Genomic DNA, 18266 nt, shown 5'->3' on the forward strand with positions numbered 1-18266 from the left:
CATTCTTAAAGGCCTCAAGCTGCTCTACAACTTTAACCTGAAGAGAAACCATAGATGGACATAATGCTGGGGAAACACCTGAGGCCACGCCAGGGAGGGTCGTCCAGTCTGTGTACGGAGAGAAAGCCTCTGTCCTCAGCTGAGAGCCATGTCCTCAGATACCGTGGTGATGAATGGGAAGGCTGTCACCAAGCAGACTCCTCTTGCCTTACATTTCTGAGCAGTTTAGTAATTAGTTCCAAATTAGGAGGCTAGCTGGCAATTACAGTTCTGTTCTTCTAAATCTTTTGGAGGAAAGGCAAGAGAACTTTTGAACAACTCTTCCATGAAGAGACTAAGAAAACTCAGCAGAAGAAACACGGCAGAGTTTCCATCAGTGGAGGGGCCTTGAAGGCAACTCCCCAATTGGAACCTCGTTGTTTATTTTGCTGGGGGCTTTACTAATTCCTGAACTCTACCCCAGTCCTTTCTGAAACAACAGGAATATCGTGGAATGGCCCAGGAAGGAGGTCTTGGAGACCCAAGAATAGAAACAGCATAATATAGTCAACAAGACAATGTAAGATCCTGTTCAACTATTAAACACTAGTCTCCCTTGGCCCGCCTGCCTCCCTCCCTCCCTCCGTCCCGCTCCCCCACCCTTCCCTCCTCCTTGCTAGGCCCTGAGCTCATGGTCTTCTGTCCTCAGCCTCCTGAGTGCTATAGGCACACATCGTTACCGTCTTCTCTATATTTCTTTAGGTCATCTCTTCAGTTGAGCTAATTGGACTCTTCCCACTGTGTTTAATGTTTGTAATCTACCACAGTGTACAGCAGTAGGTGCCGGAGGCAGGGAGCAGTCCTAGACTCAGACTGTTGCTGTTGAGCAGTGTACCTTGTTCGTGGAAGGCTGTCAGTAAATGCTCGTCAGATACTTCCTAATCATGGGCCATGGACCAGCTGTGGTCACCAGCCATCGTAGCTCAAGGCATGCCAGGAATGTCATCTTCATGGTAAAAGAATGCCAATCCATGGCTGGTTGGAATTGATATGGTTGCTTTGGGTTGGCATTCTGAGTGAAAATGTGGGCTTTTTAGCTCAGGAAATTCCCATCTGAAGTGTATTTGAATTTCCTCAGGAAAGGCCTTAGAAAAGTTACTTAGCTCATCTCAGAATGCTTCATGCATGTGAAATGTCTTTGTTCTGGGTGCTTTTTTCCTTAAAAATACTTTTCCCAAAGCCATCACATTGTCTTGACTGGTTCTTGTCATCTAAATAGAGACTATTGCTGTGAAGTTTGAGAGAGGACTAATGTCCTCATTAACCATTTGAGACCAAGCCTTGCCCTCCTCTTGAAGGTATGTTGATTTTAATAGCTGTAGCTGACTAATCCTGAGGGATCTACCAGGTCCTCCCCACAGAAACTTTGGGGGATCTCCCTGTGATACTGGATCCTGAATTCTTCGAATCCTGGCGATGGGACAAGCTACTTCAATATCGTTTCCATTTACCAAGTTTTCTAAGGTCACAAAGACAATACCAGAGAAGGTGTTTAAAACAGAATCTCACTGCTGTGTGAATTCAGGGACCTCCTTAAAAGCCCTCAGTGGTTTCCATGGAAAGGCTGTCGGGAAAAGGAACGCTGTGTGTAACGAGGTGTCCTCTGAGGATCTGAGTGTGCAGCAGGCAAGAGTAGCTGGAGTACAACAGGGTCCCCACTGGTGGCGTGCATGGCAGCGGTGGCTTGGGTGAGGAGAGGCTAAGCAGTTTACCACCAGACATTAATACAAAAGGACTTTGCCAGAGAGAATCCTATGGAGATAAGTGTCCAGTGTATGCCAACAGGCCAGAAAGAAGAAAAGATCTGCAAACGCCGCAATCTCCTGAATGATGCAGGGTCACAGAAGGGCAGGGACACGCCAAGGTAAAAGAGGAAGCAGTTTTCAGTTAACTGGAGTAGCCATCAGAGAGTTTCATGTCTGTCTGCTCCCCGGAAAGTGTCAAAATTTCCATGAGATTTCTTTCACCAGCTCAGCTACCCTGCTAATTAAGGCCACACTGCTTCTTTCAAAGATGACATAATTTATAAGCTGGGCTCAGAAATCTGTTGTAGTGGTAGTAACTTTCCCAAGTGTGTTGTTTTCTGTGTGCCTCTTCAGTTAGCTATGGCATTTCTGAGAGGGACTGTCCCCTCCAAACACCCCCTCAGCCCCAGAAGCTGGTGGTAGACACAAGGGACACAGCAACAGTAAAACTCAGCCTCTGTTGGTTTTTGGTTTTGTTTGTTTTTATTTAAACCTGGTGCTCTGGGCTAGAGAGGTGACTCTGTGGTTATGAGCACTGTGTTGCTATCTGGTTGTCAGCCCCCATGTTGGGAAGCTCACACCTGCTTGTAACTCCATCTCCAGGGAAGCTGATGCCCTTTTCTGGCCTCTTTGAACACACTCACGCCCACATACCCTCCCATGGACACACAAACACACAAAACAGGGTACTGGAGCGCAAACACCAGGCTTTGTGTGGTAGGCAAGCATCACCCAGCCATGTCTATCCAGATCCACCTGTGGAGGCGAGGGGCCTTCCTTCTGTTTATTTGTTTAGTTCTGTTAGTGTTATGCTTTAAGCACAAGCACAATTAGAAATATTACCCAGGGAATGATATTATCCCAAGTGTGCCGGACTGTGTGGTATGAGGCGCCTGTGCCCTCTCTGGAGCTCCATGTCTTCCCTGAATCCGCATGGTTGGACAAACTACCTGATTATCCTTCCCATGTCACCAGGTTTTCCAAGGCCACAGAGACTACACAAGGGAAACGCTGCTGCTGGTGGTGTGTGTGTGTGCGCGTGCGTGCGTGCGTGTGTATGTGTATGTGTGTGTTGGGGGAAGAGGGTACACTGGAAACCAATTAAGGAAGAGACCTCCTCGTCCACATCCCTCGTGCACTCTCCAAGATGCACGCCAGAGGCGCTGTGGTGTTCCCGTCTTCGCACACCGCTCGGCCCATCACTCAGTCACCTGGTCATCTGTGCGCCAGATGAGCATGGATTTCCTCACCAACCCTCCTTCGCTGTGGACGCCGGCGCCTCTCTGCCCGGGGCCTGACTGCAAAGAAAATGGAGGCCCTCGTAGATAGAGGCTTCCAAAAATAATTTGGTGAACTCCGTCCAGCCTCCTTTTTAGGGACTACAGACTCGCCCAAGACAGCTGATTCCTGAGGGAAAGTGGAATGTCCAATCTCACACCAGAAAAAAGTCTTTGGGGAACCTAGGTTGGAGAAACAAGCAAGAAGGGAGGATCCCGCAGGAAAAGAGAGGGGCGGGGACTGGAGGAGGGGCCCGGGCGGTGAACACCTCCCCCACCCCCATCCCCACCCCGCCAGTCGCCCGGGCCCTCCTCCCCCTTCTCCCTCCCTCCCCTCTTCCCTCCCCTTCCTCCCCTCTCCTCTTCCCTGTGTGGATGGCCTTGGCCAGAGTCGGAGCCCCAGCCGCGCTGCCCGTGAGTGATAATAAGGAGCCCCTCACCAGGGTGGGGTCGCTCCATTTCTCTGGAGTTTGAGGGCGGGGGTAGAGGGCTTCTCTTTTCTCAACTCCCGACGGGCGATCAGAGCCGGCGAGGGGATGGGGCCCCGCCGGCTTCTCTCTGCCCTGGGCCTGATTGCCAAGAAAGAAAAGTACAACTGTACAACTGCACCGGACAGTCAAGTTCGTGGGCAGAACGGGGCGGGGACTGTAGGAACGAACCCACGCGTGGTCACCGCCACCCAGACCTGGGCACCATCCCCTGTCTACCAGGGCAGAGCTCCTTCAGAACTCTGGATCCTCGCACCTACGACCCCCCACCCCCGACTCCTGCAGTCTTCCTGGCTCCTGTCCTTGGTGGTCCTGTCTCCTCCCACCTCTGGGTTCACCTCCATCCCCTCTTGCCCTCAGAGATCACCAGCCAGGCCGAGCCTGTCAAGCCAAGGGGTCATGCACACTTTGCTCCAATATTTGTGGCAGGAAAGACATGCGCCAGGATTTGGCATGTGGAGTTTGTGGATGCAGAAGGAGTTGAGACTATAGTCCTTTACAGGACTTAATTATTTCTATGGTTTGGTAGCACCCACCCTAAATATCTAGTTATCTATGGTCTATCTATTTTCTTTCCAACTGTATGGCACCCCACCAATGACAGTTAATCTAATTAGATGGCAAAGCTCATAAAGAAAAGCAGAATTCTAGCCCCCCATTTTTGTTTTTTTTGTTTTTTTTGTTTTTTTTTTTTTTTGTTCTGGGGGGGGGGGGGAGGTGAGATGGCTTAGGTGGTAAAGGTGATTGCTGCCAACCAAGCCTTGACAACTTGAGTTCAGTTGCTGGTGATCTAAATGGTGCAGGGAGAAAAGCCACGCCTGACACCGTTCTCCACATTCCACCCGCGGCACTCTCTATCCCTCCTCCACTGCCAACACTTAAACAAACACAACACAAAACAAAAGCAACTAGCAATAAATAAAAACGTGGTGCGGAGGCTGGAAGTAAAGATTTTAGTCTCCGCTCCACTGTGTTTAGTTTAGTTTAGTTTAGTTTAGTTTAGTTTAGTTTAGTTTAGTTTAGTTTTTTAGACTCCTCTATAAGAGGCCTGTTATAGCCTCCTCCTGGCTGAGGGCTTTAGTTTGCCCGACTTGCTTGGGCAAGAAAGCTGTTGTCACTCCCCTTAGCCTGCCCATCTGTGGGGCGCCCTGTAGCTGTTTTTCACTTTCTCTCCCCTAAGCAGGAGGTGCAGACAAGTGAGAGAGTGATGGAGGAGTCTGGAGCAGAAGGGCCACAGATTAAAAAAAAAAAGGCAGTGCACTTATTTTAGCCCCGTGGCTGTGGCTTCCACGGAGTTCTGATTGGGCTGGAGGGCTGTTTAGTTCATTTGTGTGGTTTTTATGTCGGGTTTTATTATGGCTGAATCAATGTTTCCATGACGGGCTTGGTCTCTGGGCTCTTCCAGGCAGCCTGCTGATTTCCACGGTGGTAGATAGAGTCTGGAGTAGTTTTTGTTGTCCTTCTGCCTGTGTTTTAGGGATCCAGTGAGGTTGATTGTCTCTGCTCACCCCTCCCTAGGCATCAGAGCTGCTGGAGGCAGCCAGGGCCTCACCAGAGCTGCTCTGTGTGAGGGGAACTGCAGGGAGCACGGCACCTCACTGTGTGGGGAGCACACACTTCCTTGCTTCTTGAGGGTGTTTATGTGTGTGTGGGGTATGTATGTGCACACAACTGTGGAGGGTCTACCCTCTAGGAGGATGGTGTGTGTCCTGTTTATTCCCCTGAGACAGGGCTCACTGTTTTCCCAACAGACTGGCAAACTCTAGCAAGCATCCTGCCTGTCTCTGCCCAGGTATGCCTAGTTCTTGCCAAATTGATGTGGGTGCTGGGGCTCTGCCTCCAGGGCCTTCAGTTAGCCCCTAACTGATCTGAGCTTGAGCTACTACTCTTCTCTGTACAAACAACATTGGGATCATAGCACACGCTGCAAACGACGCTTTGAGGCAAGTCAGGGTATAAATAAAGATTTAAAAGAAACTTTGGAGACTATTACTGCTTTTAGTACACTGAGGATATGTGGCTGTCCTTGAGACATCTGCATCACTCACTCCCTGACTTAGGGGCTCAGCAGAAGACAGGGCAGATAGAAACGAAGAACTGAAGGATGGGAGGTGTGCTAAGAACACTTACATGAACTCAGCGGCAGTAAGGCTACCTGCACAAAACTGGGCCCACTGAGGATCAGGGAGAGGCTCCTGAGTCTCTGTTCTTCCCTGACAAGCTTTGGATGATCAGTGATCTCTAGGGGATTTTCCTCAGTGGTGCAGTTATCGGTAGGTTGACTAAAGGCACCCCCTACCCATGCTAAAACAAGCAATTGTGATAAAGTGCAATGGAACACACACACACACCACACACACACACATACCACACCACACACACACACACACACACACACCCCACATACATACCACACCACACACACACACACACACACACACACCATACCACATACACACACACACACACACCCCTATAGAGGTATACTTGGGAAGAATAGCAGAGGGAGGAGAAGGGGTCCGAGGACGAGGAGGGGCATGATCAAAGTATATTTTCTATATGTAGGCACTGTGAAAGACTAAGTACAACAACAACAACAACAACAACAACAACAACAAAAGGATTGTAAAAACTGAATTCATTGAAAATGGGGGAGCTTGTTTTAAACAGGATGCGTCACGTCTGCCCAGTTTGACAGTCCCATGTTTGTATCAGTCAGTTAAGGTTTTGTCAGTGGTCTTGTAACATCATAAAGTGTTGGGATATCCTTGATTTGAATGCAAGCCCTCAAGTGTTGAACTTGTTTGCCCTCATTCCCTAAACAAACAATGCACCCTGATAAGAATCTCCAGTCTCTTCCTGTTACGGAGAGTTTCTAATCGTTTCTAATCGTGAGTTTAAAGCCCTGGAAGCCAACTTTATACTGTTTGGAAAACCCTGCCTACCTGGCAATGTTCCCTTCTGCGCCCATCATGGATGGATCTAGTTAAATAGAGTAGTCCGCCACGCATCCAGCAGCAAAGGTGAGCTTAGCGTGGGCTACACAGGAAGCTGGAGATATCAGAAGACCACAGAAGGCCCCTGACCTCAGGATTGAACAGGTTGGATAGTGAGGTGGAGTCACATCTCCACACAGCCAGGAGAGAGTCAGTCACCTTCTGGCTGTGTCAAATGGGTTAGAAATAGATAAGGTCTGTGACCTCCATCAAAAGGCAAGAAGGAAAGGGTTGTTCAAAGTAAACTCACCCAGAGGAATGGTACGTGGCCTTTAAATGCTACCCTGTACAGGATACTGAATTATACGGGAGATGCTCAGAGAGCAGGGGTGAATTTAAATAGCAAGTTATGAATTAGAAAGCACTATCCTTTCACTCTGAAAATACACCCGTGACAATTGAAATGCTATGCTTTGAAACGGTCTCGGGGATTATAGTTGCTCTTGCTTTTCTTCCTGTTGGCCCAGGTTCCTCAGCTTTTGACAGTAATGATAGCTAACATTCACCAAGTATTAAACACTCACATGGAGTATTTCGTTTTAAAAGTCTTTGAGGTAAGAACTATTATTATTTTCATTGTGGGATTCAGAAACCAGGATTAGAGGGGAACTTGCCCAGGGCTGTACAGGTGCTAAGTGTGGGAGGCAAATCTCAAATTTAGGTCAGCGATGAGAGTCTACACACTTCAATCTCTACTATTCCTGAACAATATTATTATTATCAATATTATTTTAGAAAAGTTTCCTTGCTTTAGTAGAGTCAAATATTTTGATTGCTTATAAAATGCCTCCACCTTCCAAATCCTTTTTTTTATTTTCCCCCACTGACCCTTTTCCTAGGAAGTTGTTGAGAATTGTTCCACACTTACAATTGTGAAACAACTTTACCCCATAAGATGTACCCAGAAATCTCTGGGAGCTCTCCAGCCTGACTGGAGTTCCTGGAACCCATGGGACTGGAGTAGCTGGGGTGCAGGGCTGGCATTTTGAAGCAGGCCAGGCAGATTGGAGCTGTCTGCCGGGGTGTGTGCTGCTCTTTGCCGCCATGCCAGTGGGATAGGTAGAAAACCTGGTTGTGTGTTGATGCTTAGTTCTGTGTAAACATGACAATGAAAACCTGGCTCCATGGGTGACCTCATGCATTGGCAAAGTTGGCTAATTTAATGCACATTGGGGGATATTTGGTGTGAATCTTAAGTTCAAATCCCATAGCACTGCCCTCTGTCTCGGGGAGGCAGGAACTGGAGGTCACTTTATTCTTTCCCTTTATGGTACCTACCTAAATGTCCTCAAAAACATCTGCTGTGTCGTCATTGCCTCTACCCCCTGAAAAACCTTGTCAGATTTCATAATAAGGCTCCCTCCCCCCAACATCCCCCATTCCTCAGGGAGAGATTTCTGGAAGAGTAATGATTCTAATAATGGTGACCTCATTGAACATACATTTTGGTCAAGTGCTGTGACACAAGCCTTTAATCCCAGCACTTGGGAGGCAGAGGCAGGTAGATCTCTGTGAGTTCCAGGACAGCCAGGGCTAAGACTGAATACTGTTCTTGCAGAGGACCTGAGTTTGGTTCGAAGCACTCACGATAGGTGGCTCACAACCACTTGTAACTCAGGCCCCAAGGGATCTGACACCCTCCTCAGGCCTCCGTGGGTGCTGGTGCTCACACACACATATTCACACACATACACCATAAAGCAATAAATAGATGAATCTCAAAAAAAAAAAAAAGTAGAAGTAGAAGAAGAAGAAGAAGAAGAAGAAGAAGAAGAAGAAGAAGAAGAAGAAGAAGAAGAAGAAAAAGCAATATGATGGTCAAGGGCCTCCTGAATTATCCTGATTAGACTGATATTTGAGATCTTGATTATATTTAAGAAATAAAAGATTTCTTTCTGGTCTCAGAGGTGGGATGCGACCCTTTGGACATTTTGCCTGGGCTCTCTAGTGGGAGCTGTGACCCTACAATTATCCGTGTTTTATCTTTTTTGTTTTGTTTTGTTTAGTTTTTCGAGACAGGGTTCCTCTGTGTAGCCCTGGCTGTCCTGGAACTCACTCTGTAGACCAGGCTGGCCTTGAACTCACAGCCTGCCTCTGCTTCCCAAGGGCTGGGACTAAAGGTGTGTACTGCCATCTCCCAGCTGAGTTCAGTTTTCCCCATCAGTATTTCCGTTTTCATAGTTGAGTAACCTTAGTTTTTTTTTTTTTCCTCTGTCTCCCATACTTAAGATAAAAATAACAGCTCCACCCGAAGTATTATTGAGGAGATAATACACAATAGAAAGAGAACAGCCCGGGACATACCAGAAAGTACAAAACAATTGCTGTTACTATTATGGATTTAAAGGATTTATTGGCCGCTTTGTTTTTTAGCTTATATAAATCAATTTTTGTCTACTTGCGTGCACACAGACACAGAAATTTCTGCTGAGAGTTTTACTATAACTACATTTAATTTATACAGATGACTTTTCTGCATCTCTGGGAGTTGAACCCAGACGCCACACAAGCTACAGCTGAGTTTTGTCCGTGGCCCTTTTTGTTTATTTTGAGACCAGGTCTCACTAAGTTTCCCAGCTTAGCCTGTATGTAGCCCATGCAGGTCTTAAAATTTGTAATCTTCCTGCCTTAAAATCTCCTTGGTGGATGGGATTATAGGCTCGCACTCCAGACCTGGTTTATACTGACATCTTAACAAGATTAGATCTTGAGACTTCCCATATCCTTAAAAAAGATTTATCACCACAATCTTCATTATCATTCTTACCATTGTGTGTGTGTGTGTGTGTGTGTGTGTGTGTGTGTGTGTGTGTCCCGAGCATGCGTTGGGGGGTCCTGTGTGTCATAGCACAAATGTGCTGCTTGGAAGGTAACTTGTAGAGTTGGGTCTTTCTTTCTCCCTTTACAGGGTTCCGGAAATAGAGGTTGGACTGTCAGGCTAAGCTCCTTTATGAGCTGAGCCATCTCTCTGGCTCTTTCCTATCTCTTTTTATTTAGGTGAATGATAACTAGCGATTTGTAGCGGTGAGTTTGGGCTACACTGCTTTGGCGCCTGCCGGATCACACATGCGCAGTCGCCCAGGAGCGATCTGGATTCAGGAATGGAATTCACACACACTCGACACACCCCGGCACACCCACCTACCCACCCACACACGTTAATTTTAAAATGCCTTGGCTATCTCAAAGGCTGGACATTTCTAAACCTTCCTGTGCTACCCCAGATTCAATTGGGGGAGTGGCTGCAGCTCTAATCCATCTCCCACCACATCAGGGCGATCGATCTTCTGACTCCTACCCACTGTGTCCTAGCCTGCGCAACTCTAAGGGCCCCGCCCCATTTCCCTTCGTCCAGCCGTTGAGCCCTGGCATTTTTATTGATCCGATCAAAAACCAAATGAGGACAAGGACGGTTGTCAGCGTTTAGACACAGATTCCCGATTGAATCAAACAATTAAAACCAATCTCCAACAGCAATTTCTATTACAGATGTCATATGTAACTTTCATAGTCATTATTTCCTTTATATCTCGTCCATATTTTCAGTAACATCCTATTTGCCATTGTATTTTCTAATTTTCTGGGTAATAGAAATATTACTAGTTTAGAATTTTTTATTCTTTTATTCATTATACTACCTGATCTCTTTATTAGTCTGGATATTTCTGTGAATTTCTATGTAGTCAGAAACCAACAATAATTTGCCTCTTGTATTCCTTGAGATGTCTGTGTTTCTTCCTTGTCGTATTAACTTAGTAGAGCCACAAGTATAACATCCTACAGTGGTGTGGAGGCGTCTTGTGCTGTCTTGTATTCACTTTTTTCTTTCTTTCTTTTTGGTTGTTGGCTTTGGATTTTTGGAGACACATTTTCTCTGTGTAGCTCTGGTTGTGCTAGAACTCACTCTGTAGATCAGGCTGGTCTCTAAGTGATCTTCCTGCCTCTGCCTCCCGAGTGCTGGGACTAAAGGTGTGAGTAGCCCACCACCCTGCTTCAATGGGTTCTTTTAAAGATCCAGTAAGTACAAAGGTGGGTCAATGGGTTAGTAGATTGTCTCTATTTTTTTGTTTTGTTGTTTTCTTTTTCTTTTTCTTCTATTTCTTGATTGTCTCTATTAAATTAAAGACTTCCTTACATTCTTAATGCTTTCTAGCAAATTGTATAAATGACTTATTTTATATGTTTTTAAATGCCTTCTATGCAGATTATTTGAAATGAGCACATTTCCTTTTTGATATAATATAATAAATAAAATGAGTTAGTATTTTTAAATGTATCAACATGTGTACACATACATAGATATTTAATATCTGATTCTGTAGCCTATCATTTGCTGATATTTTATTTATGATTTTCTGCAAGTGAAATTGTTTTAAAATTTCCTTTGGCTGGGCATGGACACCTTTAGTCCCAGCACGTTGGAGGCAGAGGCTGAAGGATCTCTAAGTTTGGGGCCAGTCTGGTCTACAAAGTAGGTTACAAAAAATCCAAGGCCACATAGCCATGTAGTGAAATCTTGTCTCAAAAAAAAGTCTTATTATTTTGTATCTAGTTTAAATTGTTTTAAATTAATAAGTTGGATAGCTTATCTCATTTATATATAATAAAAATATATACATATATATGTATATTTTTTCTTGAGCTATTTATAAGACATAAAGATTATATGTTCTTTTAAAAAAATTGGTAAAAATGCCAGGTGGTAGTGGTGCACACCTTTAATTCCAGCACTTGGGAAGCAAGGCGGGTGGATCTCTATGAGTTTGGTCTATAGAGAAAGTTCCAGGGCAGCCAAGGCTTACACAGAAAAACCGTGTGGTTCAAAATCAAAACCAAATCAAGCCCCCACGCCAAAAAAAGGTAAAACCACTTAGATCACCTATGCAGAGCACATGCGTCAGATTTTTGACACCCTCATGTTCTCTCTGTCTCTCTCTCTTCTCTCTCTTTGTCTCTCCGTCTCTGTGTCTCTGTCTCTTTCTCTCTCTCTGCTTCTCTCTGTCTCTGTCTCTCTGCTTCTCTCTGTCTCTGTTTCTCTCTCTCTCTGCCTGTCTTCCTCCCTCAACCCCTCTTTCTGATACAAGGTCGCATGTGTCCTACAGTGACCTTGAACCTAGTACATAACTCAGGTTGTCTTTGAGCTCCTGATCCTCCTACCTGCATCTCTCAGGCAACGGGATTCTGGATATGAGTTACCATGTCCTGAACTGGCAATTAATTATTAGGAGTGATTAATAATTAATTTGATTTCCCTTTTTTCTTGATTCAGTTTTGATTATTATTAAGATGATCTACTTAGGTGTTTTCAGATTTACTCTTTTTTTTTAATAAATTAATTTTTAGTTTGTGAGTAGGCATGCTTTGCCTGCATGCAAAGCGAAAGACCTTGAAGAACAGAAGATGTCATCTGATCCACTGATCCTGGCATTATGTAGACTGTAGTGAGCCAAACCTGGGGCCTCTGCAAGAGCAGCAACTGCCCTTAACTGCTGAGCCATCTGTGCAGCCTGTGTTCCGAGTTCTAAGATTTATTACCATAAAGCTATTCACAGATTTCTTTTATAGCCTTATAGACATTGACTGTAGCTTAATGTTCTTCTTTATGTACTCAATATTGTTAATTTGTGCCAACAATTTCATTTCAAATAATATAAAATTTACTTAACACTTTTCAAATCTATATTATCTATCTATCTATCTATCTATCTATCTATCTATCTATCTATCTATCTATCTATCTATCCACACACACAAACACATATCTTAGTTGATATTTGCTATAGCCTAGGATGGCTTTGAACTTATGGCAGTCCTTCTGCCTCAGACTTTTGAGTGCTGGGATTATACTTTGGTGACATCATGCGCCACTTAATTTTTATACCCTAGTTCACAGAGTAAAATGTTTCTTTATAATATTTCATGTATCATGTTGGTTGCTTTTCCCATTGCCCCCACTCAGCTCTATGACCGCCTTCCCTGCTGTACCTTTTGCCTCCATGTCCCCCCCCTCCACTGTCATATCATACCCTTCTACTCTATCACTGTCATTTCATACCCTTCTATTCTATCACTGTCACATCTTACCCTTCTACTTTATCACTATCACACTATACCCTTTTATTTTATCACTGTCACATCATACCCCCTATTCTCTCTGTCTTACGCTGTAAAGGCTCCTTCCTATCTCACAGGCCTGGCATTTATGCACATTTCTTCACCTAATACATGCATATAACAATATGTGTATCATGGATGAGAGGGACTGACACCATTTGTCTTTTAGAACCTGAATTAGTTCACTTAATCTTTTTCAGTACCCATTTTTCTGCAAATTTTACTTCTTTAGTTCCTCATTTTTCTCTTCTTTTCTTCTCTTTCTTTCTTTCTTTCTTTCTTTCTTTCTTTCTTTCTTTCTTTCTTTCTTTCTTTCTTTCTTTCTTTCTTTCTTTCTCTTTCTTTTTCCACAAGTGAACAAAATTGTATTGCATGTATGTAGTACATTTTCACCACTCACTCACCTGTTGCTGGCCATCTGGGCTGAATCCAGTTCCTATCTGTTAGGAACTGAGCAAGAGTGAGCATGACAGTCAAATATCTCTGTAGTAGGATATAAAGTACCTTTTGAAATATACCCAGGAGCTGGCATAGCTAGGGTATATGATATATTTTTAGTGTTTTGAGCCATCTCTGCCCTGACTTCTGAAGTGGCTTTCTATGGAGAACTATAGCTTATGTTCCTCTCCCCTCATCTCACCAGCATTTGTTACTGGTTTCTCAATCATAGCTAATCTGAGTGGGAAGAGACAGAAACTCAAAGTCGTTTTTATTTGCATTTTCCGATGGCTTCAGGTGTTCAATACTTTCTTAATCGAATTAAAACCACATTGATTAATTGATTGATTTGTGTGTGTGTGTGTGTGTGTGTGTGTGTGTGTGCAAACCTAGGTTTGGCATCCTCCCACCCCACCCCCTCTTCCACCACAGCCATAATTTAAATAACTGGGAGACAGAATTGGAGGGGACAGAACAGGGGCGGGAAGGAGGGAGAAGAGCCTACTACAGTGCCACAGTGCCCGCCTCTTGTCTAACTTTTTCTTGGCTGTCAGCTTGTTACCTCGCTTCCTTGCATGTTTTTTGGCTGTGGGACCTCAACTCCCTCCTCGGAGCAGCGGTCATAGCATCTGTGGAGGAGGCTGCAGCTCCAGGCCAGGTTCCCTGTAGCCTCAGCCCCCTGACTTCTGGTTCCACCTGCATGCACGCGTCCATGGATCTTTGTAAGCAGACTGGGCCAGCAGCATCCTCCTTCATAGTTTTCTAAAATGAGGCGGGCAGCTTCCTGGTTGAGTGCAGACTCTGGGTTAGGGTGGATTAGCACGCCCTTGATGCTCACCGTCATGGGCTGCTGCGTGCCCAACACAATCGTTCAGTCCCTTGTGAGCACCTTGGCACAGAGCTGGCCGTTGGCACCCTCATTTGGTAGATCTTAGTCAGGAGATACCTCTTGGGTGGGTGGAGAGGCAGGGAAGTCCTTGCCCAGTAGGAACTAAGTGCGGAACGGACCCCAGACATAGGGGATCCCCGTGGGGCCCTCCATAGTGACCTGCAGGTTGGTGAGCTCCTTCGCAATGGGGAGACTTTATTGTCATCAAGTGGGTCCTCTGCCCGTGCTGTCCCCTCCTTGTACGCTAGGTAGATGACGTGGGGAGGCAGATACTTTATGTCGGAGTTCATGATGTCAACGGACTGGAGACATGGGATTGGAAAGGTGTCTTTTTCTGTTTAGCCTATGACACTTTAAAGATATTTACTGGCCATTTGTATCTCCTCTTTTGAGATGAGAACTGTTTAGCTCATTGGCCCATTTATTGATTGGTAGTTTTTCTTTTCATTTTTTGATTTTGGTGTTTAGTTTTTGTAGTTCTTTGTGAGTTCTGTGTATTAGTGTTTGTGTATTCTGTGTAGTTAAGTTCTTGCCGGAACCACAGGTAGATTTTTCTCTTATTCTGCAGGGTGTCTGCTCGCTGTGCTGATAAAAGTATATTTTGTTGTCCAGGACCATTTTAGCTTCATGGAACCTCATTTTTTAATGCTTAGGGCTGTTTTTTTTTTTTTTTTTTTTTTTTGTGCTGTTGGGGTTCCTCCGTAATAATGGGTCTCCGTTGATAAGAGTTTTGCCTATACTGTGTCTTAGGTGTTTTTCCATAGCTGTATTTACTTCTAGATTTATATGTTTATTATTTATGTATATCTGGTATATTTTTGTGAATATATGACACATATGTTCAGGCACCCATAGAGGGCAGAAAAGGGTTGCAGATCCCATGGAGCTAGAGTTACGGATAGTTGTGAGCCACCATATGGGGGGTAGGCAACAAGTGTGAATCCTTTGTGAGAGCAGTACCTGTTCTTAACTGTCAAACCGTCTCACCACCCCACCCCCTTCTTAATCTTAAAGGAATCAGATTTGCAGCAGTCCTCTGTCTTCTCCACCTCCACTTCAGGTCTAAGTCACAAGGGAAGACAAGTAGACTTTGGAGTTAAGCAGAACTCGACTACAAAGCAAGCTTTGCCACCAACTAGACGAGCATCGTTGGGCAAATCATTTAACATCTTTTCGGCTTCCTCTGTAAAGAACAGTAAAAAGAAAGCCTACCCCAATAAGTTTATCGGAATCCAAATAACAAGACGGGAAATGTTACGTACTGGGCGTATGTTACGTACTGGGCGTATGTTCAGATCCACAAACGGCAGATGCCTCCCTTTGTTCCCTCTGTGGAGATGCTCTCAACCGGGGGCTGTGCTTCCTGAGGGTGTAATCAGAGAGGCCATGGTCACGCCCCCAAAGAGTAATCAATTGAGAATGCTCTTAGATGAGTTTCTTAAGATTTCGATGGGACCATTTAACTGGTGGGCTTTTCTCCAGGGCGATTGTGGTCACCAGAAGATTCCGTCCTTGTAAACGGAATCACTTCTTTGCTTTATCTGTCTGTGCGTTTGTCTTCTAAGGAAACAAACCCTTAACTTTGTTATTCATGCTAATGTTTTAAATGCACTAGTCTCCTAGCTGCTATTTTTGTGATAGGGCCATGAAGGGACAGAGTCCTGGGAGAGGAGGAGGGGTAGGGTATGCATGAAGGAAGACATGGCCAGAAGAGGAGGAGGAGGAGGAGAAGGAGGAAGAAGAACTCGGCTACCTATTCCTTGAGAAACTCTCAGGGCTGAAAATATGCCTGTGTTATAAGCATCACTTATTTGGGTCCTCTGGCATCTGTATTTGGCTCAGACGATGCTGACTGTTGCAAGAGTCTTACTTACCACCAAGCTGACTTTGGACTGAATTCAGTCCTTGGAACCCATGTAGCAGAAGGGGAGAACCAACTTCTACAAGTTGTCCTCTGACCACTGAGGTACAACCCCACCGTCAGCACACAAATACATAAATATAATATTAAAAGAAGATACAGAGAAGACGATAACTATGTGTGTTCTTAAGTAGAGGAAGAAATCATTATGAAAACAAAATGCGATTGGATTTATAGATACATTTCTTTTTCAATTTCTGTGGCTTATGCATTAAAAATAGCCTTTCTACTATGGAGCTAAGTAAGCCAAGGGCTTTGTGGAAACAGCTCTGGGAATCTAACAACCCAGGGATCTCCAAGGCTGGCACACTGGCCACCGCTTATCCCTCTGATGCTTCCCCGCCCCTAATTCACCACAAACCATATCCAAAGTCAACTTGGAAAGTTAGAAAAATGAAAAGTGAAGTTACAAGTCTTGTTTTATTTTTCTTTTCTCTTCTCTTTTTTTCTCACCCCGTTCTCCTTTTTCTGAGACAGGGCCTTGCTACTCATCCAGGCTGATCCTTCCCTCTGCCTCTCCAGAGCTGGGATTATAGAAATATCCCACCAGTGCCCAGTTCAAACCTTGCTTATGTAGACCTCATTGTAGCATTGATACAGAGAAGTGCTCTAATCTGTAAATCTTTATATGCAGACCCATCTCTGCCCCTCTGCAATGTGCAGCTTCAGGCCTGTTGTTCATTTGTGGCTTTAAGCAGTGACTCTGCTAGGTGTGATGGTGTCCAGTCATGGGCAGGTGGCCATTTGGTCAGGTGCTCCTAATTGTTTTTTTTTTTAATTTATTCTTCTCCCATGCAATGCATCCTGACCACTACCTCTCCTTCCTCCCCTCCTCCCAGTCCCCACCACCTCCTCTCTACCCAGATCCACTGCTTCTCTGTTTGCCTTTGGAATGAGAGATGCTCTTAACCGTAAGTCAGAGCATTGCTGAGAATCAGATGACAGAGACCTGTCCTCCAAGAAGGCACAGACTTGCTGAGATTGTCACTTCCCTCCAGTGAGAAGGGACTTTGTGACATCATCCTCTTAGTCAGTCATCTTTGAATGTGAGCTGTATGGAGGAGCACTTAAGGTTGGGCCAACTTCTGCTGCCCGTGCTTGTCAGGATCTGCCTCCTCCTTGAGGCATACTCCCCTCTTCTGCCAGATGTTTTTATTTAACTTCTCACATGTGCTCACCTTGTGCTCCAGCTTCTGTGTCAGCTTGTCTGTCTGACTGGGGAGGAATATTTCCCCAACTCCCACAGAGGCAACTAGAGAGGCTCTGTATTGTATGCATCCTCCAAGGATAGAGTTTCCTAAACTTCTGGGAGCTTAGCTCCAGGTTGGGTCCTCCCTGAAGCAACCGATTCAGAAAGATATACACACACATTGATACACACGTTCATAATACAGTCACACACACATATTCATACATTCACACACATTTTATACACAAACATTCACATACATATTGATACACACACATTCATTGTGTACTTATTTGTTGGGCCCAGCAATCTGTTGCATCAACTTACATACTTACACACACACACACACACACACACACACACACACACACACACACATCCGTACTTAAGCACCAGTGCAGAAAGATCTCACTCATTCTGGATGAAAAATAAGGGGGAGTAACTGGGACCAGTGAGACCTAGGCACACAGGAACTCTGCCAGACCATTGGCAAGCATTTGAAGGTTGTCCTTACCATACAGAGAATTCTCTGGTGTAGTTAGTAAACTGTAATGGCTTTTCCTTCAGTATTGTTTTATAAGTGCTGAATAACCATTGTAGAATGTGTTCATGCACAAGATAATTAGCATGCATGTGTGTGCATGCCATACACACACACACACACACACACACACACATTGCATGTTCACAGTCACATTCCCCAAGACCTAGATTCTTAGAGGAAGATTTCTTCAAACCTTAAACTCTTTCTAAACACCTATCTATGTCTCAGTGGGTTACTGTTTAAATAAAAATGGACAGAATGCATGAACATGCAAAGTAGAGAAAAATTTGTCCCAATCATACTCAGAAGACAGGCACACCATAGCTTTGTTCCCACTTAACTGCAACAGGAAGAATATGGAAAGCATATCATATAGTTAGAGTTCACATTCATCTTTTCATGTGTATTATCCTGAGATTAACACTTTCTATCTCTGGGCCTCTCTCATTCCATTTGTCAAGTGAAATCTGAGAAAACACAGTATGCAATGCTTGCTGAATATTCTGGTTATCTCCTTATTTAAAAAAACAACAACAATAGCTTGACTTCTGTTCATGTGGAATGGACTCGGGACTGTCCAGTGTTGGCTTGATCATGGGCAGATTCATGGCAGTTCCTCAGCTTTT

General features: G+C 44.7%; 1 protein-coding gene across 2 annotated transcripts in view; it reads left to right on the forward strand.

Moving 5' to 3' along the window:
- Positions 1-3348: 3348 nt before the first annotated feature.
- Ston1 (stonin 1) overlaps positions 3349-18266 on the forward strand; it is a 50251-nt gene continuing 35333 nt past the window's right edge. For both annotated transcript variants that reach the window (XM_006525111.3, XM_006525113.3), the window contains exon 1: positions 3349-3475. The gene's annotated coding sequence lies outside the window, so the exon portion shown is untranslated. The remainder of the gene's footprint in view (positions 3476-18266) is intronic.

Source organism: Mus musculus, chromosome 17, assembly GCF_000001635.26.
Source record: "Mus musculus strain C57BL/6J chromosome 17, GRCm38.p6 C57BL/6J".
NCBI lineage: Eukaryota > Metazoa > Chordata > Mammalia > Rodentia > Muridae > Mus > Mus musculus.